The sequence below is a fragment of the Malurus melanocephalus genome, unplaced genomic scaffold, assembly GCF_030028575.1.
Source record: "Malurus melanocephalus ecotype Western Australia unplaced genomic scaffold, MMel_1.1 scaffold_185, whole genome shotgun sequence".
NCBI lineage: Eukaryota > Metazoa > Chordata > Aves > Passeriformes > Maluridae > Malurus > Malurus melanocephalus.
The window spans coordinates 696,308-710,243 of record NW_026623417.1 but is presented as its reverse complement, the minus strand read 5'-3'; the positions used below and the strand labels follow the sequence as shown (position 1 = coordinate 710,243).

Below are 13,936 nucleotides of genomic sequence, written 5' to 3'. Positions count from 1 at the left end.
AGTGCCCGCGCACCTGCGTGGGAGCCGCTCCGCGGCCGCCCCTTCTCCCGCGCCCCGCGGCAGCCCCGGCCGGGCAGGTGCGAGCGGAGCCGCCGTGCAGGTGCCGGGGCGGGCCGTGATCGGCCCCTCCGTGCCCCCGCGGCTGCGCGGGTGCGGCCGCTGCCACAGCCCCGCTGCCTCGCAGCGAGCGGGAGGGAGGGCGATCGCAACCCCGGGCGGTCGCCGCTGGCTGGGAGACCCTGTAAACTTTGGGTAAGTGTTGCGCGGGCTTAGCGCCTCTCGGCTCCGGGGAGCGGGTGGAGAAGGGGAAGCGGAGCTTTGCGGAGCGGTGCGCGGGTCTTGCCGCACCGCCGGCTCGGCGCGGAGCGGTGCGGAGTGGGCGGGCGGCGCCCGGGGGATGCGGGCACTGGCCAACAGGTACCGCAGCTGCGCGGGGGCGGGAGGGGCTGTGCAGGGGTGTGTGTGTGTGTGTGTGCGAGAGTGAGAGTGTGTATGTGTGTGTGTGCGTGTGTGTCGCTTCTCCCCTCCCCCCTGCCGCCCGGCCGGGAAGGGGGTGGGAGATGTGCTGGTGCACCGCCGCTTAAAACCGCGCCGCCCGGAGGCGCCTGCCCGTTCCCGAGAGGAGGGCGGCTGYCGGATCCGCGCTGTGCCGCGGAGGGCGGCGAGAAGCGGGGCGGAGGGCGGCGTGACCCCGCGGGGCCGGGCCGGGCGCGCTGGGCTGCGGCAGCGGCGGCGGGGCGGGGCGGGGGGCTGGCGGCGGTGTCGCCGCCGTCGCTGGCGGTGGCCCGGCTGGATGGCCGGTCCCGCGGCTGCCGGGCTCCCTCGCATCCCAGGGCCGAGCGTTCCCTCCGCCCGCATCGCACTGCAGTAAGTTCGCGAGTCGCTGGGCGGCCGAAGTGGTCGGAGGCGCGGAACTGGGGGGGCCGTGATGCACGGCTCTGTGTCTGGGCGTAGCGGAGGGGCGAAGCTGAAAGTTGTAGCTAACCGTGCAGTGTTGAATTTGTCACGACGCATCTCTTTGGTTTCTAGTTACTGCCAATTTGCCTCGTCGACCTATATCACTTTGCTCGACCCCAGTCAATGTCCTGATGCTGCCCCTGATAGCCGGGTTCAGAACGGTGAAGTGCTGAGACATCCAGTGTAGATGGGAATACAGCGTGGGCAGGAAACAAAAGATGCAGCTGCAAACTTAGGTTTTAAAGGCTGGTCTTCTTAAACTTTACGGGTTGATGTTACTAGCTCATTCTTGTGTTTTGGGTTGGCTTTGTTTTGAGGATTTTTGTTTGTTTGTCTTTGTTTTGGTTGGTTGTTTTGTTTTTTTTTTGTGGCCCAGCGTTGTTCCGATTCTTTTTTAAGAACAGTTTTGTCGGAAGTGAATGTAATTACATTTTTCATTGTGAGTGTCCTGTTTTGGAGATGGATTAAAGGTTTTCCCATCAGATTACTATATCATAAGTATTATTTTTCTGTAGGTAAACAAGCAGATTGTAGRGTCTTCTGTTCTTCATTGTTTTGCTACAGATTTAGGGAGAACTTTATTACTTTTCTAAGGCAGTTTCATCTGGTTGATGTAAGTTTAGAAAAAAATGGAAAACTGTTAAAATACGATCATAAAATAAAAAGGGCAATGCAACAGGATGGGGAGAACCATTAATTGTAGGAGGAGAAGTAGTCTTTTAAGTTTTTATAAAAGCTAYTCGACATTTCCTATTCCCATTTAGGTTAAATGACCTAAAGTAGCCAGGTAATAGTTTTTCTTTGCACTTGAATGGTATGATGCACATAGTCATATGTGCAGACAGTCATTATGCATCCGGAAAAAAAAAATCCATACCAAGAACCTAATATGCATTCCCAAATGACTGGACTTCATGCTATGCTTTATGGATAAAAGGACAGGAAATAAGTCCCTTGWTTCTCCCCAAAGTGGCAATCCACTGTAGCTCAGAGCCTGAAATGTCTCTGGTACAGAAGGAAAACAAGCGTCAAGAAACATGGGGCATCACAAAGCAGCASTTCCCTCCAGGGGCTTCTCTTGTCTCTCGTTCATTTGTCAAGGTAGAAGGACTCGGTTGTTTACCATGGCAGAGAAGGCCTGGAAAAATTAATCAACAATCTGAAATGTTTGTGTAGTGATATGCTTTATGCTGTGGATTTGAAATAATTAGGTTCAGTTTTGTTAATCTAATTTAAGGACGCCCAGACATCAGAAGTTGATGTTTTTCACCAAGTTTAGGAAAAAATCCCCTTTCTTACTTTTTTTTTTTTTTTTTTTTAAGGAAGAAGAAATATATATGAATTGTTATATACCATCTGACATAATCTTTGCTAAACACCTATAGGTGTCTTGAACAGTGTTCAGTGGCAATGCATGAATAAACAGATTTTTTAAAGAGCTCATGCAGTATGGGAATAATAAAGTTAATTGTTTTCAAGAGCACTAGATATCAGGGTTTTTTTTTAGTTTTAAGGAGGTTCTGCACTGTTTCTGCTCTGGAACTGTCATTCAGGTGGTGCTATATGATCGGTCTAGGTACCTCTTGCCTATGGAATGAGATCACTGAAAGAGGAATGAAGAAAATAAGAGTTGTAGGAAACCTGTTAGAGCAGCATTTTGACAAAGCAGAGTGTAAATAGCACATTTGGGAGTAAAGGTCATAATAGGTTAATACTGGGTAACTTCAGTCAGCTGGCTGGGTAGCTTGACTGGGTTTCTTTTGCTTTGTGTGTGCATGTCAGCAGCAATGAGGTCTTATGAATGGCACGTACAGAATGAAAGATAATAGCTTAAAGTCATGCTTTGTATTTAATGTAATGAAACCTAACAGCATATAGCATAGAATCATGGAATATCTCCAGTTTTAASTGACCCATCAGGATCATTGAGTCCAACTCCCTGTTCCTCACAGAACTACCTAAAACTAAACTGTGTGCCTGAGAGCATCATCCAGATGCTCCCTGAGTATAGATAATATATGATTCATTTGTTTTGAGTTTTTATGACCTTTATTAGATTGTTGATAAATGAAGCCTTCTGTTACAATTTTAACTAGTCTTTTGTTTATTTCTCATGTTTCCTTGGTTAAAGTTAACTTTGTTGCAAAGAGCACTTTACATGACATCTATATTCACAGTGTATCTTTTCATCCTGTGTCCTGGTGATAGTTGTGGATCCTTGTGAAAAGTGGATGTTGAAACGTTTCCACCTGTTTCTAGAATTATGAGAGAGTGGTGACGATTAGATGGGAGTGRGTTATACAAAAAATTGGTGCTGTTTTGTGGTTTGGTGTGCTGGATCAAGAAAATTTCAGCCGGACTTTCACCTGTGGAAAGGAGAAGGTACCTGTGAAAGACATTTATGTTTAGTTTAAAGTTATGATAAAGTTCTCCCAGTCAAATCTAGGAGACATTAATAGAGTGCAGTAGTGTGGAAGAGCAGGATACTGGCCTCCTGAAACCTCTGTACAGCTTGTTGCTATCAAGTAAAGTTTGCAACCTGCCTCGGGAATTCCCAACTGAGTTTTGCATTATTGTCTAAAGTGAAAGAGAAATCAAAAATAGGGACTACACCTTGCTCTGGATGTAGTTCCCAAATTTTTTTATACTTGTGCAGGATAGGTTCTAAGTCTTATTCTGATGGAATTGTAGCATTTCACAGCCAGTTCTAATCGATAGAAGCTAGCATAAAAGGTTAAAAAAAGTCTTTTTGGTGACAAGAATTCCCCATAAAGGATCTCTTGACCTTTAGTTGTAAGTTTCTTCAGTCCCGTGGAACTTACAAAATAATTAGTAACAGTAATTAGACTTTAACTAAGTCTACTTAAAGTAGATTTTAGGCAATTAGTTGTCTATAATTTCAGTTTTTCATAACAGTACTTTGTGAAWAATTTTCTCTTTGGGAACTACTTTTATAGCTAAACCAGCAAATTCACAGTATTGGAAAGCTGAAGAAGTGACGTGCTGTGTCTCACTGAGAAGAGTTTGATGTTTGTAGTTATTTTTAATACCTTGCCTAAAAGAGTGAAAAAAAATTATAAATTCTGGGCTTTGACACTGATATCTTGATTTTGTCAACCTGACCTAGTTTTCAGTATACTAATAATGCTCTYACTATGGATAGAAATTATCTGATGCAGGTATTTAGGCTAATTTAGGAAGCTGAGAAGTAAATATTTATTTGTTTAGTTGGAAATGAGATGAGTAACTGTCCCCAAACACCCTGTAAAGCAGCTTTATGCAATGTAGAACACATTTTCTTTTTTAATTGTTTCTGAAGAAAATAGAAGACTTCTCTGAATCATGTTTKTAGCAGTTTAGCCCTGCAGGGATATAGTTAGTTTGGCGCAAATTTAAAAGCTTAACAAATGTAAGTATTTGGAGACTGTTTCATTATTTCTTGTCCTACGCCTTAATACAAGTTTGGAATGTAAGTGTACAACTCTGACACTATTGTTTTGCCCGAAATGGTTTTTTAAAAAGTAAATAAAACAAATACAAGCAAAGTTGTAGACATGGTTTGTCAGTTCMGTGTTACTAATTAGCTTTCTAATTCTGGGGACCGATTAGCTTWGTATTTTTAGGTCTTTGTTGTTTACCATACTAAACCATGAATGAACCATAAAATGACCCCTAGATAAACCTTTCTTCTCTGTTAAGGATTTTAGGAGTCACTTTTTTATGCTGGCAGAAATATTTAGTTAATACAAATACCATTAATTAATTAATTATCTTTAGTTTGATTTTTCGGCCACATTTTGGTTACTTGGTTTGAAATTGTTGTGGTGTTTTTTTCCTTAGACATTCAATGAGATGTCTTGTGCTCAGCAGTTGTAATTAAAAGCTSATTCTCCAGTCCATGGTGTGGTAACAATCTCAACAGAGATGTGATGAAAATTTTTACAAAAGTTTGCGTTGGTGCATCCAAATCTGTGAGCCTTCTGAGGTGAYATGGTGCTTTGCTTGCCTTTTGGGTTGCCCTGTGGATGTCATGAAGGATTTCAGTATATTGGGAGTTCAGTCRCAGAATGAGAACTCAGTTTATAGAAGTGTCATTCTTTTCTCCTTTGTCTTTTAAAGCATATTGTGTGAAGTAAAATATACTAGTCAAATTTATTCTCTTTGGTCTGAATTTGTCCCCAGGTGGACACTTCTGTTTATACACTGGTTTGAGTTTGCAAATTACCTGAAATCAATCCCAAACACTCTTGAAGTATATGTGGCTTTTTCATGCAGTCACATGTTTGTTCTTGGTCTTAGGGAACTGATAAGCTAAATTTAAGTGAAATAGAGGAATGGCAAATAGTAAGGCAGCTGTATGTAAGGCAGCTCAGATGGTGTGCMATCAGCAAGTTTTGCTGTCTTTTCTGAAAGGAAAAGTAACATTTTCTTATAAATGTAGTCTGTAGAGATTATGGCCTAGACACAAGAACATGAACCGCTGCATCCCAAGACTCAAAGGTCTGCTGCTGGTTTTGCCTTTTTAATTGTGAATTTCCTCCTGTTTCCTGCATGAATTTATGAATTAATCGAGTTAATATTATGCCAGAAATAGGTTTTAAGAAGGGAAGAAGGAAATAAGAGAATAGAGAAAAGAAAAAGATAACATTTATAGCCAAAAAATTGATAATGAAATAGATGAAAACTGAAAAGTATGTCATTACAGGCAGGAATGAATTAAGCAAGCAAAAAGAAACAGACTATAATGCTTACCTGTAGTTGTGTTTTTGTTGTTTTTTTTTTTCAAGATTAGTCATCAATGAAAACCTTTTCCAAAATTTAAGAGAACCTAAGGTAATGAATTCTGTGAAAAGATTTTAGGTTTAGAAATGYAAAACTTGAATTAATCCCTGTTATGTAACCAGAACGTTGCTTCTGTACACCCCTAGAATATTTTGCTCAATATCTTTACTTTGTCTATTTCTTTAGATTTTGTCAATTAGGTCATCATTTAGAAATAAAGTTTTTAAAATGTTAAAAATACGCATTAATAGGTCTATTCTGTCTTCTATTCAGTATCTAAATACCATCTGGTTACCTTCTGTCTCTCCTATTATTACTRATGGAAAGTCAAAAGCACCTGCTGGGGGAAATTTTAATTTTAAGTTGAGCATCCTTTATAGGTCAGCTGAAGCACATTCTGGATGTATCCAGGTCTCTCGATTCATTACAAAGGGTGCCTGGCTGGCGTGACTCTTTCACATTTTAAAATCTAATTTTAAGACATCCGTCTTTGTGTGAGATAAATTTTACCCTTGGGTATTTTCTTAACTAGGAATGTAAGGAAGAATTGAACTCCTAAGAATATATCAAATCTTCTTCATGCTTTACTGAATATAAACACAAAGTAAAATAGCCTTCAAGCAGTAGTTTATTAGAATGGGTTACGCACCAGAAGTTAAATATCAAAGGACCTATTTTTAAACATATCTAAATAAACAAGTAGTCTGGAGGATTTCTATTTTTCTTCATGTCCCAAAAACATGAATATKCTATGTTTTTATCAAAAAAGCCTCTATCTTAATTCATTATTGATATAAAATATTCCAGTAATGCTTTTTAATGGAAAATAAATTTGCAGGCTTTTCTAAAAATTCTGGATTTACTTTGAAACTATGAAGTCTTACTAAGGCATTTAGGTTTACTTTGTTCTACATGTCATAAACAATGAAAAACTATTGCATCTGTGATAAGGTTTRTCTTCATATGCTGTTGTAGATTTAAAATTGTCTAGTACTGCACTTCTGCTCAGGAAGTACAGTGGGTCATTTTGCCTGGTTTTACTTTAAAAGCACTAAGGAAGATGTTTGTGTTTAAACAGCCTGACAACTTCTATATCAAAGAACTGAAACCTCATAAATGATATGATCTCTTATATAATAGAGATATAAAACTTTGTACTACCCTTTGTTAGGCTTAGTGCTGTTGACACAACTTATTTCATAAAAGTAGAATGGCTGAAGCACTCTTGGGGAAACTCCCAGCTTTGAATATTAGGTGTTTTAAAAGCAGTATAGTACTCTGGTAAGAATATTCTTTTACTTGCTCTTTAAATTTAAAATGTCAAGTGGCTATTTTGTGTTCCTCACACTGTAAAATACCATGCTCTGTTATGAAATGCCTTGCTTTTGTAAATTCAAAATAGTTACTTGTAGAAAGGCTTTATATTCTGTCACAGACTATTTTCTATAAATATCTCCCTAGAAATGACAGAACCAGTTTATATGAATGTTCAATATATTTTTCTGCTCTGCATTGCGCAGTACACCTGGCTGGTGTTTTTTATGTGTCTCTGTTGGTGCTGAGAAAAAGAGTCTTGATGAATGATCCAGTACTCTTATGTAGTTGCCTTATATCTACTTATCCAGTGAACAAGAAGTTMAAGTCTCTGTTAAGAATTTCTGTGTGTTCTTACTCAGATCTGATGAGCTGAGGAGGTCAGGRTAGGTTGYGTGTCATTGACAGAAGAATTTGTAGAATCTTACAAACACACTTTTCCAGCTAACTGGAACATACTCAATCATCRTTTCAGTGTAGTTTAACAAGCAGGTAACTGTAGAGGAAACTAATAAGAATGTGTGGGCTGCAGAAAGGACCTTATACTTTTAAGATCACTCCTTCAGGGTTTAAGCCATATTCCCTCTGACCTTATCTGACTTCAAGGCACATGCCTGGTAACTCTGGTCACACTGAAGCTTTTTCATTTTGGATCTTGCATTAGCAATTCTCAAAATGCTGTCCAGCTAGAGCAAGAGATGACCCTTTCAGTATCCTAATTTGATGATGTATTGAGACAGGGAGTTCTGCATGATTAGTCCAGGACACTAACTAAAAGGATAACGGCTCATATGGGGGTGGAATAATGCTTTAATCATCTAGAAACCTTGAAAGCTTCTGTAATTCATCCATAATTCATCTACCAACCTAAAGAAAAATTAAATAAAAGCATTATTTTCAAAATCCAAAATAAACTACCATGGAACATGGATTTTTAATGACAGCAATTGTAAGACTGAGACATTCTTGATTTGTTTATTTGTCCTAAAATCAGAACAAAATCTATGTATCCTGACAAGTTACAACTCCTTGGATCTGCTTTTTGGTCAAGCACTCATTTGTCTTGCATTATTGACATTCTTGGCCCGTTTTCACTGGAGAGCATCACAAGCAGGAAAGGTTTTCCAATTCTTGTACATATTTCTTGTCATGTTCTGCAGTTTTCATTCAGATTCAAATGCTTCATCCCTTCCCCGTGTAGAGTTCTTTAATTTATTCAGGAAAAGTTTCATTACTCCTCCCCTTGTCTTGTTTACTGCTCTCATTCTTTGGAAATGCAAATATGTATTTGGCAGAGCAGGTGCCATCTCTTTTAAGCTGAGAGCAAATTATTAACCCATGATGGCATAAAATGCTGTTCCTCTCCAGGGAAGTGGATGCAAGTATCCCAATATGAGATCTTGTTGCTGAGCCTTGTGTTTTCATATCAACATGTATATTGGTAACTGTGCTTCAAAATGATATGGGAATATGAACACACATGTAGGTCATTATGGCATGTTAATATCAAATTTGATTTTCATCCAATTCTGTGTTTAAGGGACATGTTGGCAGCTGTAAAGGTGAATTGCTTCTGTATGTCTACTTTCTTATATAACCTGAATGTCTCAAACACTTTAAACCAGTGTCTTCTACAGCCATTTAAGTGTTTTAGGAATATGCAAGAAATGGTGTGGCTGCTTAAAGGAAAGTTCCCTGTGCAAAGCACTAAGTTTGGAGAGATTTTAAACTGTTAAAAAATCAAGCACCTGAAGGCAGAGCAGCTGTGGTAATGATTTCTAACCTGTGGGTGTTGAAGAAGAGAAGATAATACTTAGTCTTACCTTGTCTTCAACAATGTTGTCATTGATTCTTCAGATTTAACACAAACTGCACTTAAGATTTCTTTTTTAAGACAGCGTAATAGAATTGAAGAAGGGAAGGAAAGGAAAGGCATAACCTTTCTGTCTTAATAGTTTAAAAGCCTCATAATACTACGAAATACCTAAAAATGGTTGTAAATAATGACAATATGTAAGGTCTTCATCATGTTAAGTTTATCATGGAGAAGAATCTTGTATTGTGGATGGATTCTTTGGAAGATTTGGTAATGCAGATTACATTCCTTCATATATTTGCAGTTGGATTCTGTAAGTGGCAGCAATTCACAATTACAGCTAAAAGGGAAGTTTCCATTCATTATCTAGATAATTTTTTAAACTATATATTGCCAGTGAAATATTCTGTTTGTATGCCACTTCTGTTTGTGGGAAGTATATCTTGTATATGTAGCAAATGAACACCCACATTACACAGTCTGGTAAACATGGCAGCATTTACTTTCTTTTTCTTTTCCAGAGAAAAAGAATTACTGTTAAGCAGTTTGTCTGGAGTTTTTGTTTGTTTGTTTTGTTGTGGTGTTTTTTTTTGTTTGGTTTTTTTTTTTTTTTTTTTTTTTTTTTTTTTTTTTTTNTTTTTGTTTTTTTTTTCTGGGGGAATCCTTTTCTGCCCATTGTCCTCAAAGTTCATTGTGGCTTATTTATATCCTTATAAAGGCACTATTTGTGGGGCAGGTGAATGGGATCATTCTTCATCCTTCTTAAAAGCATAAGGATAGTTTTACTGGTTGAAAGTCTGTCTGAACTGGCATGATGTCTTCTAACAGTGATTTTCAAGGAAAGAATACAGGAATATGCTGAGCCTTTCCAGAGTGTTCCTCCAGGTTCCAAGACTCTGTACACATTTATTATTTTACAGCTATCTTGAGATAGGACTGTTTCATTTTTAAGCTGGAAGAATTCTAGTGTACTCTTATTATGTTCCATTTTTTTTTTTGTCTTTTTCTACTGTAATCAATTTGAAAATCCAAAAAGCTCTGCATGTTATTCAGGGTGCAAGTATACTGGGGATCTTTACTATGAAATAAATTGGTTTTTTTCTGAATGTTTTTATTTTTGAATGCTGTCGAACGCTGATCTGATGTTTTCTCACTATAATGCCAAATTTTTATTTTATTTCTGAGTGAGAACTCATCATTGATGAGCTCACTGGTCATTAATTTAAGTGTATTGCTAGAATTTTATTTTTTTATGTGCATTGCTTTATCAATGCTGAGGTGTATGTATCTATTCCAGTGGGAAGTGGAGGACAGCATTAGCAAGCAAGAGAAAGGGCAATTGGGCTTTTAGGGGATTTAGTACCTATATCATGCCTAAATTCTGTTTCAATTCTCTAAATCTTTACCTGTCCCTATTCTTAAAAACATTATGGTATCTGCATTAAGTATTTCATTGGTATGGAAATAATAACAACTATAATAATAACTTGTTAATCCACTGGAAAAGAGTTGTGGTTTTTTGTGACTAATACATAGCAAATTAATGAAATAATTCAAATTATTTAAAAGATACCCTATGCAACAATCTGATGTGCCGCACCTCTTGCATGAATTTACTCATTTAAAGAATTATTAAAAATAAAAATATTTTCAAATATTTTTGAAATGTTTGCATTTTTTTTTCTTTTCTGTGTTTGCCAATCTTCTAATCTGAGTCTAATACAAAATATTCTGCTGCATAATACAGAAATACTTGGACTTTGTTAATTTACAATGTGGGTGTGTATATATGAGTATGCATACCTTCTGTACAAATGTCTATTGACTACATGTTGAATATGCCAGCAAATATTCATTGCAGTTGTGAACATGATTAAATTTATAGCTGTCAGAATCCGTCTATCAGTTTAGTTACTTACAGGAATTGCTTTTTTGAAGTGGTAGTAAGAGAAGCAGTTCCTCACCAAGTGGCTAACCCTGGCTGGGATCACATTAGATCTGAATGAAGTCCAGTATTCGGTTCCATTTGTCCGGTGACAAATATTTTTATCTAGACCATATGTCCAACAGAAGCGAACTCTGTAACTGCTGCTATATGTGTGCATGCCTTACTACTAAATAATTTGCTTTATATTGTAATATTTTATTATTGTTAAAAAAAGTCAACATTACCATGGTTATCCTCTTTTCATATAACAATGGGGACATGGAGCTGGAGTTGATCACCTGGACCATTGTGCTTAGACATTTATAGCTTCAGGAAACACATCATTAGATGCCTCATGCAGATTTGGGTTCAGTGAGCACCAAATTTGCAAACCCTTACCAGAAGCCACAGGATGTCTCCATGCAATCTGAAACATAACTTAAGATTTATAATGCAAGACTAAGTCATTAAAACAATAATGTTACAAGAAGAGAGGACTAAATACTCAGATAATTTTAGTTTAGAAGAAAATGTAATATTATGTCTGTCTGTTTTCTGTGGTCATCTGTGAAGCTTTTCAAGCAAAGCAGTTACTGTCATAGTTTTTTAATTGAAATATTGAAGAAGGTGTGAACAACATTACATCTTAATTTGTAAGTGTAGCTATTCACACTGGGACTCTATTTCCAAGGATTGTACTTCTGTGAATCTGGTGATCACACTTAATTGAAAGCAATATGTTTCCCATAAATTATTCTAGTCGTCATTATTTATAATGCTTGTAAATAATAATGCTTGTAAGTAATAAAGTATATAGCTTGGAATTACATCATTTTTAATCCTTTTAGTAGAAGTTACAGTTCTATGACATGTTATATGAATCTAAGAAATATTGTCTGGTATTTCATAGTCTGAAGTAAGGAGATAGACCAGTGCCCCCTGTTAGGTGTACAGCAAAAGGATTTGCATTATAAAGAAATCCAAGGAATTTTAGCTCAGGAAGAAATGTCTATAGGAAAAACTGTTGAAATGTTCAGGGCTAGTAAAATTATTGAATACTGAATGCTATCAAATGATAGCCGTGGATCTGGACTTGAGAAGGTGAATATGGTAAATCATAAAGGCAATGGTAAATGAAGAAGGCTGATGCTGTCAGACTCCTGTTATAACTCCTTTTATAGTTTATTTATTCTAAATATACTGAGATAGGAACAATGTTTCTTAAACTTTGAAGTTTTGATGAAAAAGTGATGTATAATTTAAAATCCATGCATCATAATTCTTACTGTTGAGGTGTGACCTTTGTTGCTGTGTTATTTTCTGTGGATTTTCTCCAAGCTGTATTTTTGTTATGGCCCTCATAGCAGATGCATGGGAAGCATATCCAGTTAGCTTCTGACCTGCTCATACATTGAGGGAGTTACATTAAACCATGATGAATTCCTGCCTCTGGAGCTTGATCTTTGTTCTTATTTTTCTGTTTGTCTTGACCTTGCTGTATTGTAACTGTTTACAATTCTGTTTTCAAGAAATATGGAAAATATATACATTAATTCTTAGAGAATTAAAATTTTAGTCATCAGTCTCCAGATAGAGCCCACTGTTCCAGATCACTGTTGTTTCTGTACACTGCTCTACATTGCTAATTAGATGTGATAGATTTTTTTCTATTGTATAGATGCTATGATGGTAGGCCTCTTAGAAATATGGAAACATATCAATATAATCTAGATAATCCTTTAGTAACAATTATTTATTTCTTATACTACAAGAAAATACATATTCATAGAATTAGGTATGTAAAATGAAAATGTTAATGTCCGTATATAAGCATTTTCCTATGCCATAGAATCATAGAATCAGTGAAATGTCCATCTGGTGAGCTCAACTCAGAGTTATTTCCCTTATTGCCCACCCTTTTTTATAATGTTTTTTAAGAAACACCTGTTAGATTTCCTCAAACAGACTACCAGAAGAGCAGCTGAGGAAAGAAGTGTCTTTTACATCTTTGTAAGGTTTAACTATGTGTCCCATATTCCATCTTACATCCTCAGACTGCCCCTGCAGCCCTGGTTTTCACACCTCTGCTGCTGCCTCATCCATTTCCATGTCCGTGAGCTGTTCCTGCTTTTCTTTTCCACTGGGTGTTGATAACACACTCCAGGGATTAGGAATTGTCAAGGTGGGACCTGTTTGGGCTCACCTCAAATGGTGATAAGGCATTGCTACTGGTGACTATGGCAGAGGCAACTACAGCACAGAGAAACTGAATTCCTACTCCACAAGTCAGCTATTTTGCAATTTTTTTTTGTTTGTTTTTTTGTTGGTTTTGCTTGGTTGGTTGGTTTTGATGGGTTGGTTTTTCTGGCTTTTGGGGTGTGAGTGTGTGTATGTGTGTACGTGTGTGTTGTCCCAAGACTGGGGAAACTGGTGTGTCTAGGAAAGGAAGAGGAAAAAGAGAAAGCATTACAATATTTTTTTTCCTAAATAATTATTGTCTTGCAGGGTTGTTGAAAGCTTTTTTGCCCTCTTCCTACTCTTTTGAAATGGAGTTTTGGTGAAACTTGAGGATGGTTTCATGTATTTGACTTTATTGTGTCTTTTTTCCCTTCAATTTCTGCAGACACCTGGTTTGGTTAGTACAGAGTTGATCCAGGGGATAGGGAGGTTGCTCGTTTCCTTTCACCAGTGGGCAGTCACTGCCCAGATTGTCTTATGCACAGTCACACTTGATTTGCATTTTCTTTCAGTGTGGATTGGCTGTATTTCCATACCAAAATATTTACTTTTCTACTTGGGRTGATTACAGCAGTTAGTGATATGTGAAGAGTCATTCTGCCTTCTTATTTACTGAGTGCTGTGGCTAAAATTTAGCAGTGTGTAAAAGTGAGCAGCTCCTAGGCAAAGGTGCTTRGGGTGAATGAGTCTTTGCTTTTCAGATGAAGGAATGGACTATTATTTGTATAAACTGCACTCTGAGGATTGCTTCTTTAGACACCCAAAGTGCTACTGCTAAGGATAGTTTGTGAAAGAAGATAACATTGACTGCAATGTTATCTTCTATAGAGGATAGAGCAAAGTGGAAGGAAAAGTTGGTAGAATTGGCAGACACAATCAAATAAAATCTGTCATTTTCTGGG

At 37.9% G+C, this 13,936-nt stretch overlaps 1 protein-coding gene across 1 annotated transcript in view; it reads left to right on the top strand.

The window, feature by feature from the left end:
- The first annotated feature begins 748 nt into the window (after positions 1-748).
- The window catches only part of DGKB (diacylglycerol kinase beta), a 327,720-nt gene continuing 314,532 nt past the window's right edge, over positions 749-13,936 (top strand). Inside the window, exon 1 of the mRNA XM_057373108.1 lies at positions 749-867. The gene's annotated coding sequence lies outside the window, so the exon portion shown is untranslated. The remainder of the gene's footprint in view (positions 868-13,936) is intronic.